The sequence below is a fragment of the Trichechus manatus genome, unplaced genomic scaffold, assembly GCF_000243295.1.
Source record: "Trichechus manatus latirostris isolate Lorelei unplaced genomic scaffold, TriManLat1.0 scaffold00029, whole genome shotgun sequence".
In the NCBI taxonomy this organism is placed as follows: domain Eukaryota; kingdom Metazoa; phylum Chordata; class Mammalia; order Sirenia; family Trichechidae; genus Trichechus; species Trichechus manatus.
The window spans coordinates 20,678,612-20,699,592 of NW_004443965.1; positions in this window are offsets into that span (position 1 = coordinate 20,678,612).

Consider the following 20,981-nt stretch of genomic DNA (forward strand, 5'->3'; position numbering starts at 1 on the left):
CTAGGGAATGGGTAAATTTAGACATTGCTTTTCTTCTTGATTTGTCTTAGGCAGTTAGCCACGTCTCAAGCATTGTACTAACTCTACATTTTCTTTTAAGAACAGGAGGCTACTTCAGAAAAGTATGTCACTTCAAAACAACATGTAGACACTCAAAGGTCCACCACATTCTTGATCCCCCAAAAGTGAAAACACAGGGAAAATATTACAGAAAGATATTTAAGAACAAAGGGAAAGAAAGGATAAAAAGTCCTTATACCTATCATAAACACGATCATTAGAGTTAATCAACAATTCTTAAGAAATCAAGGCTACAAATCATAAAAACAGATATATCCTACCACAAAGGTGTTATTCTAATTTAAAAGATAGAAATGCATGTCTCTTCACCAAGGCCTTTCCTTGTTGTTAGGTGTTATTGATTCCAACTCATAAAGACCCCATATGTAACAGAATGAAACATTGCCAGTTCTGCACCATCCTCACAATCACTGCTTTGTTTGAACCCATTATTTCAGCCACTGTGTCAATCCATCTCGCTGAGGGTCTTCCTCTTTTTCACTGACCCTCTACTTTACCAAGCATGATGCCTACCAGGGATTGGGCCCTCCTAATAACATGTCTAAAGTACTTGAGATGAAGTCTCACCATCCTCGCTTCTAAGGAGCATTCTGGCTGTACTTCTTCCAAGACAGATTTTTCCGTTCTTCTGGCAATTCATCATCTATTCAATATTCTTTGCCAACACCATAATTCAAATGCATCAATTCTTCTTCAGTCTTCCTTATTCATTGTCCAGCTTATGCATGCAAATGAGGTGACTTGAAAATACCATAACTTGGGTCAGGAACACGTTAGTCCTCAAAGTGACATCTTTGTTTTTTAACACTTTGAAGAGGTCTTTTGCAGGAGATTTGCCCAATGAGCTAAGTCATTTGATTTCTTGACTGCTGCTTCCATGGGCATTGATTGTGGATCCAAGTAAAATGAAATCCTTGACAATTTCAATATTTTCTCCATTTATCATGATGTTGCTTATTGGTCCAGTTGTGAGGATTTTTGTTTCCTTCATGTTGAGGTGTAATCCATACTAAAGGTTGTAGTCTTTGAACTTCATCAATAAGTGCTTCAAGTCCTTTTGAACCCAGCAAGCAGGGTTGTGTCATCTGTATATCACAGGTGTTAATGAGTCTTCCTCCAATCCTGATGCCCCGTTCTTCTTCATGTAGTCTAGCTTCTTGGATTATTTGCTTAGCATACAGATAGAATAAATATGGTGAAAGGATAGAACCCTAGTGCATATATTTTCCAATTTTAAACCATTCCTTTTGTTATGGATCCATTAACTCAAGCTTCTCATTATCTTTCTTGCAAAACAAAAAAAAGAAAAACTTAAGATGCCTCAGTCTGGTAGAGACTGCTAGCTGTCCACCAGAATCCATTTTTTCCCTCTTGCATAATAAAAGGGTTGTAACTCAGTGTGTTTCTGACAAAATATTGTACATTTCCCAGTCTCCCTTCACTGAGTTTTTGCCAATAGAATGTTTGCAGAAGCAATGTGGGCTGCTTCATGATGCCTTAAGATAAGGGGTATGCCCTCTCCATGCTCTCCTTCTTCTTACTGAGTTTGGAGCACATAACATGTTTTTTTCAGCCATTTATGTAATAACAAGGCCATAAATGACCATAGCTCAAAATGATGAAAAATCCTGGATTCCTGAGTGATTGCATACAACAGAGCTCCCTCTGGCCTAGAATGCTCACCATGAACTGCTACATAAAAAAAGCGAGCAAATACAATCCCATCTTCTTTAAGCCATTGAAATACTGTTAGGTGTCTGTCATTAGCCTTAGTCTTATCCTCATATTCCAATCATCTGTGATTGGATTAAGTTTTGATTTGCTAATATGGACTGAAAAGTAAGATATATAGGAAGCAATCTGAAGTAGACTCCTTCTACATTTTTATTACTTTCTGTCTGTTTTTTACAGATGTCTTATACCTTACTTGACATTTTTTAAAGTACTTGCTTTTATCAGGTCTTTACAAAGTACTCAACTTAGTTCTTACAGAAACAAATTTATTCATTTGTTTGGTTTTTTTTTCTTTTTTTTTTTTTTTTGTCTTAGGCTAGGTTCTCTGGAGAAGCAAAACCAATAAAGAGTATAAATGTATATATAGACAGAGATTTATATCAAGGAAATGGCTCACACCATTGTAGAGGCTAGAACATCCCAAGTCGGTGGGTCAGGATAGAGGCTTCTCCTGATTCATGTAGCTACAGGAGCTGGTGAACCCAAGATCGGCAGGTCAGAGAGCAGGGCTCTTGCTCACAGGCTCCAAAAACATGATTCCAAGATTGGCAGGCAAGACCTCAGGTAAGCTGCTAGCTGAAGTCCCAAGAACCGGAGGTCAGATGAACAGGAGCCAGCTGCAGGATCCAGAGCAAGAGAAAGACCTCCAAGTCTTGCCAGAATGTCTACTTATATTCGATGCAGGCCACGCGTCCAAGGAAACTCCCTTTCAACTGATTGGCTACTCATAGCAGATCCCATCATGGGGGTGATCACATATCAAATCTCAACGTGGAAGTGATCACATTGCACAAGTGTCAAAACACTGAGAATCATGGCCCAGCCACGTTGACACACAATCTTAACCATCACATATATTTTATTCTTTTAAGTAATATTTAATTTAATTATATACTTATAAAGTAGTACAGCTGCCATGAACATTTTGGGGGATGCTGACTCTTTGTGTATCAGTTAACCATTGCTTCATTACAAATCACACTCAAAACTTAGTGACTTAAAACAACCACCATTTTTAAACTCACAATTCTGCAGTCAGCAGTTTAGGCTGGGCTTAGCTGGACTCCTTTATGTGCCAACCACAAGTCAACTGGGCAGCTCTGCTTCTGGGGGCTGGCTGAGGCAAAGGGGGCCACAGGGCCACCGTCCAACGGACTACCTAGGCTTGTTCACATGGCAGCAGCAGGGCCCAAGACAGCCCAGTGTCCAAGGCCACTTGACGCCTAGGTTCAGATCTGGCACAATGTCACTTCTGCCACATTCTGTTGTTTAAAACAAGTCACAGGGCCAGCCAGATTCAAGGGGTAGGGAAATGGACTCCACCTCTTGATGGGAGGAGCTACCAAGTCACATCACAGAAGGGTTAATTGTGAACATTTTCGACAATCTGTCACACCTGGTGAACATATACTTGGAAGGGTGGGAACAGATATGAACGAGTGCACTTAGTAATCTCCTAGCTAAGAGTGTCCCAGCAGGTGCCAACCACATTGGACTGTATGATTTACTGGGCGAATGAAGATTTTCCGGCAAAACCGTGCAATAGAAGTAGTAAAAGATGTTTCTATTATTTCAACAACTCAAGACACTTTTAGAGCAAGAAGAACTATTTTTACCTTCCAAGTTACAAACATTTTGGGGTAAGAACGGTGTGGCAGAGATAGTTGGTTTTCACCAAATGTTCCCTGTTTATCCTATATTTCCTTCCCTCCCTTGCTGTTAGATTGGGGTCATGTGACTAGTTCTGGCTAATGGATTATGTGTTATTTCTGGGCTGAAGTAATTAAAAGCCAGTGTGCCTCCTACCTCTCTTTTTCCCTTTCAGCAATGACCTTGAAGGCCACCTGTACCAGGTGGTACAGCTACAAGATTAAGGAGGACCGTCCAACCTGGGTTCTACTTTACATGAGTGAGGAATCAAAATTTGCTGTGTTAAGCCACTGAGATTTCAGGATTCATCTTATACCATAGCATATCCAAGTCTATTCTGACTTATAAAAAAGGTATGGCTCAGTTGAAAATGCACAAGGACTCTGGGGAGACTGGAAGGATCCGTGGAGGGCATCGATGCTCAAGAATCAGAAGTCAATGATTCTTTAACTCAAAAGAGATTCCCACGAATACAGAATTACTGTAGCAGCAGGTTGGTAATATCCCCCTAAAGGAACTAGTTTAAAAAAAAAAAAATCATTTGACAAGCTCCACATATTCTAAACCCTAGCGCCAGGGAAATAATAACTTGAAAGACTATTCTGTATGCCTCCAATCACCCCCAACTCTAGAGTCTTAGGGGGTCAAGTTGTCTGGTAGGTAGAAGGGGCACAGTGTGTCAATTTTTATTTTACTCTGAGTAAATCCCACCACTTGGGACTTCTGAACACTAATTTATAGACCAACCACGGTTTCCCCCAAATGGAAGAATAGGGAAGGGACCTGGTTTCAGATCAATAGACTAGGAATAGGAACAAGTCTAGATGCATCACAGACCCTCTAAATAGGAGCCTGACCTCACCCCAACCCCATCCCCTGAAAAGGCATGCTACTCCTCAAAACCAGAGCTTTCTGATTATAAATGGGAAAAACCATGGCCAAAGCCTAAGTGTGACATTTCCAGACGTAACATTCTGAGGAGGGCTCAGTTAGAACCAACCTGGCCTCAGTGAGGCCAGCAGTTCATTTGGGTTGTCGTTTTCTCTGTTTCGGGGTGGGAGAATGAATGTCAGCTTCATTACCATGATAATTTGAATTGGAAGAAGCAGCAGATAAATGTGTCTGTTTGTATTGTGTCATAATGATATAGCAATTACAAGTATTCCCAGACCCTGAAATTATACACACAATTAGAAGCATTTATAAGCTGAGGGTTTCAGCATCTCCCCCCAACACTGCATCACTTGAGATGACATATCTCTAATTCTGTAATATCCCCAGCCTGGTAAATTTGGTGAAAACTGTGAAAGGACCAACTGTAATGTATTTGGGTTAACAGAGCTCTGCAATTACAGACAGAAATAGTTGGGGAGGCTAGGGTTGGTGCAGAGGAAGATTAAACAAAGAAGATTATAACACTAAAGAAATGGTGTAAATGATCCAGTTCTCATACACTTAGCATCAGCAACCTGAATTCTTGACACCAGGCCTAACGATTGGCTCTAAGGTCCTGGTTAACATCAGGGACTGCACCTGCATTCTCCTTCGATTACAAGAAATGCTAGTGTCCCCTCTCCCCAGGATAGCGATCAAAATACCTAACAACTGGTCCAGCACAGGCTGTGGTTTACAAAGCACAGGCAATGATCAATCAGGCACAGGCATGAACCAATCAGAGGAATGCCAGTCGCCACCCCCCAGGCAGCTCCCGTCCAGCTGCCTTCCCCCACATATCTAAGCACCGCAGTGCAGGTCCTGGTACTGCCTCACTTAGCCCAAGCATACTCACTTTTTAAAAATGCTTTTGTTTTCTCCCACTGAAAAAGAAAATGTCAAAACCATGTTCCAAACTGAGAGAGAAATAACACCAGGCAAGTGTTTGAATCTCTTGCATACTCCCTGGCATAGTCAGCTCTCTGGGGGTACCTGGGTTGGTGACTGAGGTGTTAAAGATCTAGAGAGTATTGAGGATCCTGGTATGATGGAGGACAGCGTTAGAGCCAATGTCTAAATTCTTCCCAACTCTCACGGTCCAGCCTCAGTGTCACTTCTGCTATACTGTTCTCTGACATCTTACCCAGGAGAAACCTCCCAGAGCACCTTATCTGTAGCTCTCTTATGGCATTTATTATGGTCTACCTTTTAAAAATGGCTTGTCTCTCCTCTCAGACTTTAAACCTGGGAAAGCAGGGTCCACATATATGTTCAATTTTTGGATCCCCTATGAGACTGAGAATTGTGCCACACACCTTACTGAACAAGTGAGCACAGGCAGGACTAGTCCAGCCTGGGAGAGAAGACAAGGAGGGGATTCTGAGTCAGAAGACATGCAGCGGGAGAGATTCAGGTTCAGGGGTCACGAGTTGATGTGGACAGACTCGGGCATGCTCAGGGCACTGGGGGACGGGATTGTGACCCCGCCCTTGAGGGAGATGCTTGTTCCTTGTTTCCCCTGCTGGGAAATCTGACAGTATCACTTCCTCATTTCCTCCCTCCCCTCCCCTTTTACTTTTTTGTGTTCTATTTTCCATTCTATTGTAGAGTACTCTTATGAGTTGAATTCTTTCCCCAAAAATATATGTTCCAGTCCTAACCCCTAGTACCCATAAATGTGACCTTATTTGGAAACAGGGTCATTGTAAATGTAATTAGTTAATATGAGGTCATTAGGGTGGGTCCTGATCTCTTTATATCCAGTTGCCGTTGAGTTGATTATGACCCATGGCGACCCCGCACGTGCAGAGTAGAACTGCTCTATAGGGTTTTCATGACCATGACCTTTCAGAAACAGATCACTAGCCTTTCTTCCGAGGCGCCTCTGTGTGGGTTCGAACCACTTATCTCTCTTGTTAGTAGTCACGGATTTCAACTTTTGCACCATCCACGGATTCCAACTCTTTCTTTATTGCTGGTTTTCCTTATAAACAGAGAAGAGACAGGGAGAGCAGAATGCCATGTGAAGACAGACAAACAGAGAGGGAAGACTGCCATGTGAAGACAGAGGCAGAGACTGGAGGATGCATCTACAAGCCAAGGTGTGGGGGACTACCAGAAGCTGGAAGAGACAGGAAGCATCTTCTCCTAGAGACTTCGGAGGGAGCTTGGTCCTGCCGGCACCTGAATTTAGACTTCTAGCCTCCAGAACTGTGAGAGAAAATATTTCGGTTGATTTAAGCCATCTAGTTTGTGGCACTCTGTTACAGCTACCCTAGGTCACTAATACAGATACCATGGCAGCCTGCTACCGTAGGGTAGCCTCTTACAGGGTATAAAATTAAATCAATAGGTTATTACTGAGTATCTACTATGCAAAGCACTATTATGTAATTAAAAGCCATGGTGCTTACAGGTTTTACTAATTGAGAGTAAAATTGAACAGGGAAATTTTTCACCCTGGGGAAACCATCAAGCTCATTCCGTATAATACCCAAAGATGAGTCATCAACACTTCAGTGTCATTTTTCTGATACAAGAGCACTTGTTTGTGAGTAAAAGCTGTCAGGTACTCAGTGTTCATAAAAGTAAGGTGAAAACGGTGTATTCACACACTGCTGGTGACATTGTCACCAGAAAAAAAAAAAAAAAACAACCAGTAATGTGTGTTTTTCAGTATAAAAATGTTCAGACATTTGACTGCATAATTCCCATCATGAGACTATGGCCTTTGGCAATAAATCAACAGAAGGGGGAAAAAAGTGCATATAATAGCATCATATGCAATAACCCCAAATGGAAGCAATCCAAATGTCAACAATAGGGAAATGACTTTATAACTTTAGGGTTAGTTTGATTATTGTGTATTATGCATCTATTCAAAATAGATGTCTACGGAAAATTTGTAGATATATTTTAAAATGTAGAAATATAAAAATTTGTAGATAAACAAAAAATGCTTATAAATAACATTGGATGAGAAAAGCAGACTTCAAAGTGTTATAAGTACTAATGGATATAACTATGCAAAATTCTGTGTGCGTACGGACAAAAACAAAAAGAGAACACTCAAAGACAAAACTAGATGTGTTAGGGTACTAGATTTTTTTAACTTAATGCTATCAAAAATAAGGGTGCTATTTGGCAGTATTCCACAAGAATATAGGGAGAGAGAAAGAAGTGAGAAAGCAAATAAAGGACTAAAGAGGGAAAAAAGACTTTAACTAGCCTAAGACAAAATTCACCAGCAATATAGTTCATACTCTCAGAGATGCAATTCAAATTTGGCATTGAGTATTTTCAGTAAGGATAATGATTAGATAATTTATAAGATGAAAGCCTGCTAATGAATGTAATCTATTTATTCAGAAAGAGGCTTATTCATGAATTCTTTCCCCTCACCAAAGTACACGCATGCTTGACTGTATTAGATATTTATGGAGGGGAAAAAAGTAATTTCAACTTAACATAGTAAAAAATGTGTTTAGAGTCAGGTGCTCTGGCTCTGGCCCTGCCACGAGCCAGCTTGTGGAGCTGAGCGAGTGACTAAAGCCCCCGGGTCTCAGTTTCTCCATGTACAAAACAAAAGGGCTGGACTGCAACTGAGGGCCCACTCAGCTGTAACAGTCCATGAAACAGTCTCTGGAAACATCTCATCCTATCTCTGGGGAGCTGAGGCAGCACATGGGTACAGCTCTGTATTCAATTTAGCAATGGCCAGTGAATCCTGAAAAGAGACTTAGACCAAGGACCTGCCTTTGGGGATTAGAGGTTATCATCACCCATAGTTATTTATTTATCATATTACACTTACATGATGCTTACACTCTGTTAGGCATTATTGAAAAATATTAAATTATTTAATCCTTACAACTACCCTAGGATGTTAACCAAAACCATTTGCCATAAAGTCAACTCTGACTCAAGGAAATCTTATGTGTGTCAGAGCAGAACTGGCCTCACAGGGTTTTCATGGCTGATTATTTTGAAAATAGGTCACCAGTCCTTTCTTCTGAGGCATCTCTAGGTGGACTCAAACCTCCAACCTTTCTGTTAGCAGCCAAGCACATTAACCATTTGCACCACCCAGGGACTCCTCCCTAAGATGTAGGCAATATTACATCCACATTATATAGATGAAGAAACTAAGGCACTGAGAGATTAATAAATTGTTTAAAGTCACTCAGCTGATAAGCTGCAGAGCCAAGACTCAATGAGTCTAGCTCTAGAGTCCGTGCTGTTGACCATGATGGGATTTGTTGGGATGCTGCTTTCTGTTAACCTGATGCTCCTCCCAGCTCTCAAGCCAGGAGCTTACAATATCATAGGGGTAGGGGGAAGGCTCAATATAAAATTGACAAGCACATCTTGCCTTAGGGATGGCTCAGCATGCACCAACCATTATCATAAGCCCCTGGTGTGGCTGTACCCTCATGGGTCCTTGTTGATTATGTAGATATACCAGTGCCTTCCATTAACTAGCATTGAGAATAGATTCTTGGATCAAGTGCCCTCCACGGTGAGCCATCTCAGGGCAGAGGCTCAAATAATGAAATCCCACTCAACATTGAAGCGCCAGCCCCGGGTCTTGAAGTTTTCCCATTCCAGTCCTTGGTGATTATTCCCACTTCTGAACCTAGGCAGAGGAATTCAGCAAAATCTTAAAAGAATATGGACCATGGAGCAATAGATTTTTTAAGATGGAATTTGGTAGAGTCTGCTTACCTAGTTTTGCACAGTCTAGGTAATAGTATCTTCTTTGAAAACTACTTTTCCTTTCCTGATTGTAACAGTAATACATGTTCATCGTAGATATTTTAAATGATACAGACAAAGATATAAAAACCAAACAAACCCAACCCGTTGCTATCAAGTCGATTCCTACAGGACACAGTAGAAATGCCCCCACAGGGTTTCCAAGGAGTAGCTGGTGAATTCAAACTGCCAACCTTTTGGTTAGCAGCCATAGCTCTTAATCACTGTGCCACCAGGGCTCCAGAAAAAGATATAAAAAAGAAAATAAATACCCACAATCCAACCACCCATTATTAACATTTTGGTATATATCTTCTGATATTTTTTCTATGCATCTCTGTATATTCTTTTCAAACAAAATTGGGATCATATTGTTCAGTAGCCTGCTTTTTTCCCCTTAACCATATAGTCTCAGCTTTAATGGCTACATACAGCAAGGGTGCTAAATCCATTCAACAGGGAAAGAATAAGTCTCTTTAATAGATGGTACAGGGACAACTGGATCTCCACATCCAAAAGAATGAAGATGGACCCATATCTCACACCATATATGAAAATCAACTCAAAGTGGATCAAGGACCTAAACGTAAGAACTAAACCATAAAACTTTTAGAAGAAAACATAGGGGTAAAGCTTTGAAATCTAATTTTTGACAATGGATTCTTAGCTAAGACACCAAAAACATTAGCAGCAAAAGACAACATAGGCTGGACTTCATTAAAATTAAGAACTTTTGTCCATCAAAGGACTTTATCAACAAAATGAAAAGACAACTTGCAGATTGGGAAAAAGGTTTTGGGAATCATATAAGGTTTTAATATCCAGAATATATAAAGAACTCCTACAACTTAGCACAAAAAGACAACCCAATCCAAAAATAGGCAAAGGAATTAAATAGATACTTCGCCAAAGAAGATATATAAATGGCCAGCAAGTACATGGAAAGTTGCTCAACATCATTAGTCATTAAAATAAAAATTAAAAAAAAAAACCATTGCCATGGAGTTGATTCCAACTCATGGTGTCCCCATGTGTTAAGAGTAGAACTGCACCATAAGGTTTTCTTGATTGTAATCTTTAAAAAGCAAATTGCCAGGGCTTTCTTCCACAGCACTTCTGGCTGGGTTCAAATAGCCAACCTTTAGGTTAGTAGTCAAGCGCAAACTGTTTGTGCCAGCCAGAATCCCATCACTCATTCCAAACCAAACCAAACCCGTTGCCATCAAGTTGATTCTGACTCATAGCAACCATATAGGACAGAGTAGAGCTGCCCCATAGGGTTTCCAGGGAGCAGCTGGTGGATTCAAACTGCCAACCTTTTGGTTAGCAACCAAGCTCTTAACCACTGTGCCATCAAGTCTCCCCATTAGTCATTAGGGAGATACAAATCAAAACCACAATACCTTTTCACCCCACTAGGCTGGTTGTAACATTGAGTCAATTCTGACTCACAGTGACCCTATAGGGTGGCTATGGTAAAATAAATAAATAAATAAATAAACCACAGAAAACAAGTGTTGGCAAAGATGTGGAGAAAATGGAACCCTCATGCACTGCTAGCAACACAGTTAAATGGTACAGTCACTGTGGAAAATAGTTTTGCAGTTCCTCAAAATTTAAACTTTTTGAGTTTAGAATTACCATACAATCAGGGAGGTCTCACAGCCCAAGGGTGGTATTTCTTTTCTGGGGTCTGATGCCAGGCCTGCCAGATTGCTATGCCCAACCCAGACGGACAAAAGTGGACAAGCATTTCTCCTGCTTCTGTGTGCGTTTTTTTCCAGTAAACACCAGCAGATCTGATATCTGTTGGTTGACCATTTGTCCTTTTTGCACTCAAAGCATATACTTGAATTTGCATAAGTTAAGATATGCTCTACATATAGTAATGTGTGTGTGTGTGTGTAATCCTTCACACATATACACCACAATATTGAGAGTGGTTATTTCTGGATGATTAGATTATGAGTGCTTATCATTGCTTCTTTGCCCTTTTATTTTCCAATGTTTCAACAAGAACACTACAGCACAATGGTTAAGAGCTCTGTGGCTAACCAAAAGGTCAACAGTTTGAATCCACCAGCCACTCCTTGGAAACCCTATGGGGCAGTTCTACTCTGTCCTATATGGTTGCTATGAGTTGGATCAACTCAATGACAACGAGTTTGGTTTTTTTGTTTTATCACCTTCATAATAAGAAACAAAGGTACGGTGTATACACACACATGCAAAGTGCACATGAGGATCTGCTGTTACTCTGAGGAGTGGAATGCTGTCTGAATGGGACATACTGGCTGGCCTCATCTCTGGGGGTCAACCCACAGTAAGCAGGCAAAACTAAACAGCAAGAAATAGATTATAATGTCAATGCTCAACAGCTTCAAAAACATGCTTGGCTGACTCCAGATATTCTCAAAATCCAAACTGCATTCAGGACTCTTCATGGAGCATCAGAAGAGAACAAAACAGATGGAGTGCCAATTCTACTGAGCATTGCTTGTTTTAGTTTCCTTATGTCTTAAAAGAAATTTCTACCAAGTCTGTGTTTACCCAGACCACTTTATTTTACATTCTATCGCTTATCTGGTAAGCAAGAAGAGTGCTGTCTCCTTCTCCTTGAAGGACTGGCAACTTTATCTCCAAGTCTTTAAAAGAGATGAGTCAGAGGAATCTATGCTGGCATGGGGCAAACTCACTGTTCTTTCACCTATCCACTCTCAAACTGGACCTTTGTGCCTCCACCATGAAGCTTCCTTCTCGTTTGCTATTTTTGAGGAACTCTTATGACTTAAGATGCTAGAATAATATAATACCACCAACAACACAATAGTGATAACTAACATTTATTGGATGGTTACCATGTGCCAGGCAATATTCTAAACACTTTCCATATATTAAATAAGTCATGTAATCTTGACAAGAATCCTACAAGGTAAATACTAATACCACCCCCATTTTACAGAGAAAATGTAGAGAGGTAAGTCTCTTTGCCAGAATCACACACCTAGCGTCTGGTGAAGCTGGAGTTTAAACACATTAAGTCACAAAGGCAAAATAAAATTGAGAACAAATAGGCAGCTCAGGTACACAGCCAGCGTCCTTGACAGAAATGAAAGTTGGACAAAGCTAGATAAGCAGCTAGGAAAGTGAGATATTACTGGACAACAAATCAGTCAAAACAGACAAGAGAATGAAAACTAAAAAAAAAAAAAAAAGGAGGAAGTCAGGCAAAGGCCACTGAGTAAAGACTGGAAGACAAACAGACAAAATGATGCAGACACGCATGAAGTGGACTCAGGGGTGGATTAACCAGTAAGCACAGTACATACTGGCTTGCAGTAAGCAAGGCACACATCAGCTTAATTAGGTTTACTTACTATTCTGTAGTACACAGTGGTGAGAAACAGGTGAAACTGTGTATTACAGATTAGTAAGTAAGCACAATTAAGCCCCTGCATACTTTGGTTATTGAATAATCCATTCCTGAGTAGACAAGTTGTAGGACACAATCAACAAATCCAAGAAGCCCATTCCATGGGGGCAAGGGCCATGGAGAGCAAAGGAGGTGAGTGTGTGAAGATCAGATACAAGAGACTTGAAACAAACAAAACCAGTGACAGAGATCGGATTGTCAGCAAAGGGAAGGAATGGAAACTCAGGGGTACAGATATTTCCACTCTGGAAAAACAAGAGGAAACGAAGAGGGAAACAACTGATTTGAGAGGGAATTGCATCATTTCCTTTTCACTGTTATTTTAACCATTGCATGATGTCTTTCTCAGTTGCTCTGCCAAAAAGACTGAGAAAGAGGAACTCCTCTCTCAGTGCTTAACATTCTGTAGAATGAAAAAAGCAACATGCCAGCTGTCACTATCCCATGGTGCATTGAGTTAGGTTGGATGGTTGGTTTTCTGTATGTCTTCTGTGTTTTCAGGGATTCCTGCAAAGAATAAAGTATGATTTCAGGGGGTTTAAATAGGGGATTCTTCTCTTGTAAGATTATTAACGCCATTAAACGAGATCACAGATTCTGGGAAGATGGCAGCATATACAGACTATCGTTCCAACCCTCCCCCACAAATACAAGGAAATAGTGCTCGGCTTTGAGAGACTCTGAATCAGGGAGCAGAGGAAAGCAGTGTGGAACTGCGGACAGGCAAAAATCAACAATGAGTTGTATATGGTAGGAAAATCCCTTCTCCCGCTGTCCCTGCCCCTCCCCTCAGCCACAAGGGATAACGGCTGCTATGAACTGGGGAAATGGCCCCAGAAAAGGAGCCTGCTTCCCTAACCACCACAGCCTGTACAAAGAGAGAAGACCCCAAGCTTCTGCTCTAAAATCAACAAGGCAGACCTCCCCAGCATCCATTTTGAGTGTGCCAACACCTCTCCCACCCAGACACTGTTGGCTGCAAGCCTACAGTGAATTGTCACAGAAAGCCCGTGCAGTGGAGTCTGCTCTCAGAGTCAACACTCTACCTGCCTCGCTGCGCACCCCATAGCTCTGGCCTCTGAAACCAAAAGGACAAACTTCCCCAGGGTCAGTTAGGGTTAGTCTGCCCCCACTTCTGGTTGGTGCTAAGGACTGCCAACTGAGGCAGCTATGTGATAGGAAACAGGAGTCTTGAGTGGAGGCTGCACTCACAGCCAACAATCTACTGGGGAAGGGCAGAAGGGACTCTGAGAGCAACAAGGCAGACCTCCATGGGGATCTGACCAGAGTGTGACATTCTCTCCCACATCTAATTGTTGGTCACCAGGCTGTTGCAAACCACTACAGAAGGCACTCAAGAGGAGTCTGCTCCCATAGTCAGCACTTTACCTGCTTTCCTGTGCATCTCATAGCTCAGGCATCTGAAACCAATAGGACAGAACTCCCTGGGGATTAGTTTGGATCTGTCTACTCCCTCTTTCATTCAGCACTGAGGACTGCTGACTGAGGCTGCTGTGTGCTAGGAAGCAGGCATCTTTAGTGGAGGCTATACCCACAGCCAGCATACTACAGGGGGAGCTCTGATAGCAACAACGCAGATCTCCCCAGGGGTCCATTTGGAGTGCGACATCCCCTCCCCTAATTCGTAACTATTTGCTGCTGGACTGATATGAACTCCTACAGAATATTCCCTACAGCGGAGTCAGGAGGTGGGTCGCCTAAGTGGAAACTGCTCCCCGAACAACCTCAGGGCCACTGGGACTATGAAACCAACAACACAAATCTCTTGGAGGTCCTTCTGGGGAGTTAGAGCCTCTCCTACTCCTGAAATGGGGGAAAGATTGCCTCTGCTTCCCCTGAATGCCAGCTCAGTTATAAGCACCCCCACAGAGCAGGGAATGAAGCCTCAGGCTAAACCAGAGGGCAACACCCAGCTCCAAAGTGGACTTGGGGTTCCCTGGGTGTGGGTTTTCTTACTAAAAACATGGTTGCAGAAACAGAGAAGGGAAGGGAGTAACAACCAAAGAGAGAGAACTGCACACCCTGGTGGACAGATTGATTAGTACATGATATCTCGCCTAAGTGGCGGTGCCCACAGGTGGGCAGACTGACCACAGCATGTTCTCTGGTGTGTTTGGGAGAGATTGAAAGTTGAAAACAGAGATCTGGAACTTTTAAATCCTAATTACACCAGGGAGAGAGAAGGAGCTATCAGTGTGGCAGTTCCTCAAAAAACTAAAAATAGAACTGCCATATGCCCCAGCAATTCCACTCCTAGGTATATACCCAAAAGACTTAAAAGCAGAGACTCAAACAGAGACTTGTACACCAGTGTTCATTGCAGCGCTATTCACAATAGCCAAAAGGTGAAAACAACCTAAATGCCCATCAATACATGAATGAATAAACAAAATGTAGCATATACATACAATGGAATATTACTTAGCCAGTAGGAGAAATGAAGTCTTGATACATGCCACAATATGGATGGAGCTGGAAGACATTGTACTGAGTGAAGTTAAGTCAGTCGCAAAAGGGCAAATATTGTATGACCTCACTTATATAAAAAGACAAGTAAAGGCAAAAGTATAGAGAACAAAGTTTATTAGTGGTTACCAGGGGCAGGAGGGAGGGGGAAAGGGGAGTTAATGGTGATGGAAATATCATGTTAACAGTAAGGTTGCTCAGCCAATTATTATAACTTCTGTAAGTAAGTTGTACACCTGTAAAAAGTTGAATTGGCAAAAGTTGTGTGGTAGATATATTTACAACAACAACAAAAAAAGAAAGAGTAGCTACTGATGCTGATTATGTACAAACAAAAACCTCATGGGATTTCATTTCTTAGTTTGGAGGTTTGTTATTATGTTATTATTAGGTGCCGTTGAGTTGGTTCTGAGTCATAGTGACCCTATGCACAACAGAACAAAACACTGCCCAGTCCTGCGCCATGCTCACAATCTTTGATATGCTTGAGCCCATTGTTGCAGCCACTGTGTCAATCCATCTTGTTGAGGGTCTTCCTCTTTTTCACTGACCCTCTACTTTACCAAGCATGATGTCCTTCTCCAGGGACTAGTCCCTCCTGATAATACGTCCAAAGTATGTGAGACAAAGTCTTGCCATCCTTGCTTCTAAGGAGCATTCTGGCTGTACTTCTTCCAAGACAGATTTGTTCATTCGTCTGGTAGTCCATGGTATAGTCAATATTCTTCACCAACACCATTATTCAAAGGCATCAATTCTTTTATGTCTTCCTTATTAATTGTCCAGCTTTTGCATGCATATGAGGTTATTGAAAATACCATGGCTTGGGTCAGGCGCACCTTAGTCCTCAAAGTGACATCTTTGCTTTTCAACACTTTAAAGAGGTCTTTCGCAGCAGATTCGCCCAGTGCAATGCGTCATTTGATTTCTTGACTTCTGCTTCCATGGTGTTGATTGTGGAGCCAAATAAAATGAAATCCTTGACAATCCATTTATTATGATGTTGCTTATTGGTCCAGTTGTGAGGATTTTTGTTTTCTTTATGTTGAGGTATAATCCATACTGAAGGCTGTAGTCTTTGATCTTCATCAGTAGGTGCTTCAAGTCTTCATCACTTTCAGCAAGGAAAGTTGTCTCATCTGCATAACACAGCTTGTTAATGAGTCTTCCTCCAATCCTGATGCCCCGTTCTTCATATAGTCCAGCTTCTTGGATTATTTGCTCAGCATACAGATCAAACAAGTATGGTAAAAGGATACAACCCTCACACACAGCTTTCCTAACCTTAAATCATGCAATATCCCCTCGTTCTGTTCAAATGACAGCCTCTTGATCTATGTACAGGTTCCTCATGAGCACAAGGAGGTTTAGGGTCATGGTTTCATGGGACATCCCAGTTAACTGGCATGATAACATGTTTAGTGCCTCTGTTCTACCTCCTAGTTGGATATGTACTGCCTGGGGTCTTAAAAGTTTTCAAGCAGCCATCCAAGGCACAACAATTGGTCTCTATTCATCTGGAACAACAGAGGAAGAAAGAGTCAGGAACAGGAGTAGGATATGGAATGTGTGGCTAATAGTCTCCATGAACAACTGCCTCCTTTGCAATGAGACCAGAAGAACTTGAAGGTGCCTGGCTACCATTACTGAACATTTTTTTTGATCAAAGATTCCATAGAAGAATCCTGATCAAAACGGGAGAAATGCAAAACAAAATTTCAACTTCCCATGGACTCCAGATTTCATGGAGCCATGAAGGTTAAATTAAATCCGTGAAACTATGCCCTGAGATAATCTTTAACTTTAAACCAAAAATATCCCCTGAAGTCTTCTTAAAACCAAACAACAGTTTAGCTTAACTAGTAAAAAATGTCTGCCTTGAGCATTATGCTCTTTTAAGAACTATCTATATGGGATCTAATTGACAATACCAACTCAGAAGATTAGACAGGAGCTTTAGAGGACAGTGAATTTATGTTAATGGGGGGAGAAACAACTCAGAAAAGGTGAGTAAGAATGGTTACATAATGTAATCAACATCACTAAAAGGTACATGTACAAACTGTTGAATTGGTATATATTTTGCTGTGTATATGCTCAACAATGACAACAAAATAAATAAAATTATATTTAAAAAATGAGATCACATATGTAACAGAATTAGTACAGAACTTGACACTCAGAATGTGCTCAATGAATGGTGGCTAAGAAGAGGAGGGTGTCCCTCTCCTACTCAAAAATATTTAATGGTTTCCTGCTGTCAAAGGACAAAAGTCGAAATACCCTGACCTGGTATTCAAATCCCTCCATTGACTAGCCCAATCACCCTGAATCAGAGAATTGATTCATTATATCTACATCATGGCAGCTTTCATCCTATGCAGAAATGACAAAAAGCCTATGCTTGAAGAATGAAGAATTAAAGGGCATGGGTCCCCTTCACCACAGAGCTTAGTCATGAATCATAGTGGTTTATCTACCCACTAGCTCTCTCAGGTCCAGGCATGGGTAGTGAGGAAGCATCATAAGTGGCAATTATTTACCATGAAATATTAGTTGAGTTTGGATAAGATGAGATGACAGAGCTGGGTCGCTGGAGAGAAGCTTTCTGATCAGACAGTGGTAGAAGAGGAGGGAGACGTTGCAGAACTCAAGATAAAAGGAATAAGAAAATGGAGCAAACGTCATATAATTTCAATTGGAAAAATAATTCTGGAACATTGCATTTTAAGATAGATGCCTACAAATTGTCAGGCTTAAAAATAAACAAATAGCAGTTGGTACAGGGTCCACTTGGCAAAGCCTGAGGAATCCTAGAGCAATTAAGAACACTTCTGCAGCCATCCCCCAAGATAACTAAGATTAAAAGTCACTTGGGCCTATATTTCAGCCACATAAATCTCATTTTTACAAATCACTCCATTGACTCATTGTAAAAATGTTGCTTTTATTTTATTTATTTTTGTTACGAACAACCATTCACCCTTCTCCTGGCAATTTCCTCCCCTATGCTCAGGCCACACAATTTTGAGTCTATTCCTATGTCTAGAGGTAGGCATGTAACCCAGGCCTGCCTGGCCAATGAGAACACTGCATTCTTTTGGCCACAGTAATTGGTTCAGACTTGGGTCTGTGGCCCAATCAGAACCAATGAGATGCAATGAGACCTTTGTTGGGGCAGCCAGAGATAGCACATTTAGTTTTTTCTGATGGAATTTCTCTTAGTCAGATAAGATGTACCTGGAGCTGCCAGGAAATCAGCAATATGAAAAACAGCGCCAAGAAATGGAGAGAAACCGGGTCCTCGCAACACTGTTTCAGCCCTTGGATCAGGCTGCACCTGACCAGCATATTCTGGCAATGTCAATTGAATGAGCCAATAAATTCCTGTTTTTCTTAAGCCAGTTTGAGCTGGGTTCTATCTTCACAAATGAAAGAGTCACAACTAGTAAAGAAATGGAAACTGAGGCTGACATATGGTTATCCGGAGGTCTTTGCTCTCTGCAGAAAGAGAGATGACAAGGTAGGGAGCATAAGAATCCTGAGTTATCCTGTTCCAAGGACATTGGAGCTAGAAACCTGGCTTCGAAGCTTTGCTCTGCCACTTACCTGCTAGGTGACTGCCAGCAAATCACTATACCTGTTGTGCCTCGATTTCTTCTCTGTAAATGTTATAACTTAATACATGAAAACACTTTAGGACCATTCCTGGCACATAGCAGGTGCTGGGCCATAATTATTTGCTGAACAAAGGTAGTCTCTGGAGATCGGGCTGCTGCTGTGTTTGCAGTGGGTTCCGACTATCAGACCAAAGTGTTACTCACCTTCTCCTGCACCTCATTTGCAAGCTGCCTCATTGCCCAAGTGGGTGACCTCAGCAGCCTTCTCAGCAGGACAGAGGGCCCATCCAGCCCAGAACAAACTGTCTGACTTGGGTCCTGGGATGCTGGCAAAGTTGCATTTCGGAAATTCGGCTTCACAACTTGTGATTTCTCAGTATCTGGTTTTTCTGGCCCAAAGAACAGAGCTTCCTGCCCTCAGGCCCCTTCGAGAGCATTCCTCTGATTTGATATGGAAGGCCATTGCTCACCTGGCTTTTTCTTTACACATGAACACCTGCTTCCAACAATTGCAGGCAGGTCATTTGTACAAATCACACAGCGCTGGCAACTGAGAAGGGCCTTCAGTGTTGCCTGAGCAGGAGGCTTTATCTGTCTGAAGGCAGCACAGGTCTACTACTGTGCTGTTTTTGGCTTTTGCCTAAACAGTGCTGCGATAAAGATCATCTCAGTGAGCAGTGACAATCCAGCAGCTGGAGCTAGGGCAGCCTTCCAGAGCCCGCAGGACTCTCTCTGTACTAGGAGCATGGGGCTTGCAGACTCATGCAGCAGCCAGCACAGGTTCTGCTGGGCCTTGTTTGCTTTCAGACAATGCATGATCATGCCAATCCTAAAGAGAGAGACTTGGCAGGTGGGGAGAGCTCAAGGGCACCTAGCACCAGCAGTGCATGCACAGGAAGGCAGGGTGCAGGACAGAGCAGGGCCAAGTCTGAGAAGGCTGTGTGGTGGGAGGAAGGGAGGGCAGGCAGCCTGGTGGAATGAGTGAGGAGTCAGGGCGAGGGAGAGCGGCAGGTGGCTAGGGGCCGTGCAGAGACGTTGGGAAGAACGGCACAACTAGCAACACCAGTGACTAGCATACGACCCACAGCACATTAGTTGGCTGTCTCAAGTGTGTTTTCTATCTATAAAATGGAGGAAATAACTCTACTTATTTCATAGATATGAGGATCAAATTAAATAGCATTACCATCATTATTTGCTAGCTTATAATCAAGGATGAAAAGCAGAGAAGAAAGGTCCCTAGTATTCTTTGAGGAATAGGACCACCTAGTATGTGGCTTTCAAACTTAAGAGTCTGACTTTTGTATGATTTTTCAATGCAAGTAGAATGCCAGGATATTAGTCTACAATGAGAAGTACAATTCAGAGGAGACCAGCCAATGCTCTCTTTCCCTGAAGGGTGAGTGTAGACTTACAGGGAAGTCTCTCGTGTGCTAAAGTCCATCTGGCCATGGCAGCCGCATTGACTTGGCCCAAGGCTCTCCCTCCTTGATTTTATGGCACTGACAGCCTCCACCTGTAGGCCTCCACCTGTGGGAGAGTCTGATGTTCTGGTCTGACATGATGGAATCATGCTGGAAACTACACAGGGTCATGATGTGTAATTGGGTATGAGCCCACGGTATTAGACAATAGTGATGTGGGGCTCTGCCTATAAGAATCAGAAGACACGGGTAAGGCTAACAGAAAAGGAAGGAAAAGAAAGAGAGAAGTAGGAAAAATATAAAACACTTGAGTTTCCAGAAGTGTTTAACTGCAGTAGCTTTAAGCCACAGTTAGAGAATAAAATCCAGTCCAGTTTCCAGTCTGCCCCTGGAGTCTCTGTGGTAAACCTAGGTTATATCTCTATCACATGAGGGATTGCTTAAATGTCATTTTAAGTGCTTTATTCTGGGTGAGGGCAAACTCAGTGAAAGAATGGGTGTCTTAGGCATGTTTCAGGACTATGAAAGAATTCTAGAAGGAGGTATGTCATTTTATTTTTTCCAAGACAACAATGGGAAGTCATAATTTCAATAATAAAAAGTCTGTCCTAGGGTTTGATGTTCACAGAAGTGGAGCCCTCCCCTCCAAGACATGAAAGTTTCTCTGCTGTTCTTTCACGTTTATTCTCTTATATGTCATCTTTAAATTATAATACTTTGTTATATGTAAGTAGCATAGCTGTTTCCTTAGAGAAAAAGGTTATTAATGAAAGATTTTATAATTCTGATTAAAATTTCATATATTAAAGTGCCTTTCTTAGCATTTCTTCCAGTGGCTTTCAACCCTCTGTGCATTAGAAATAA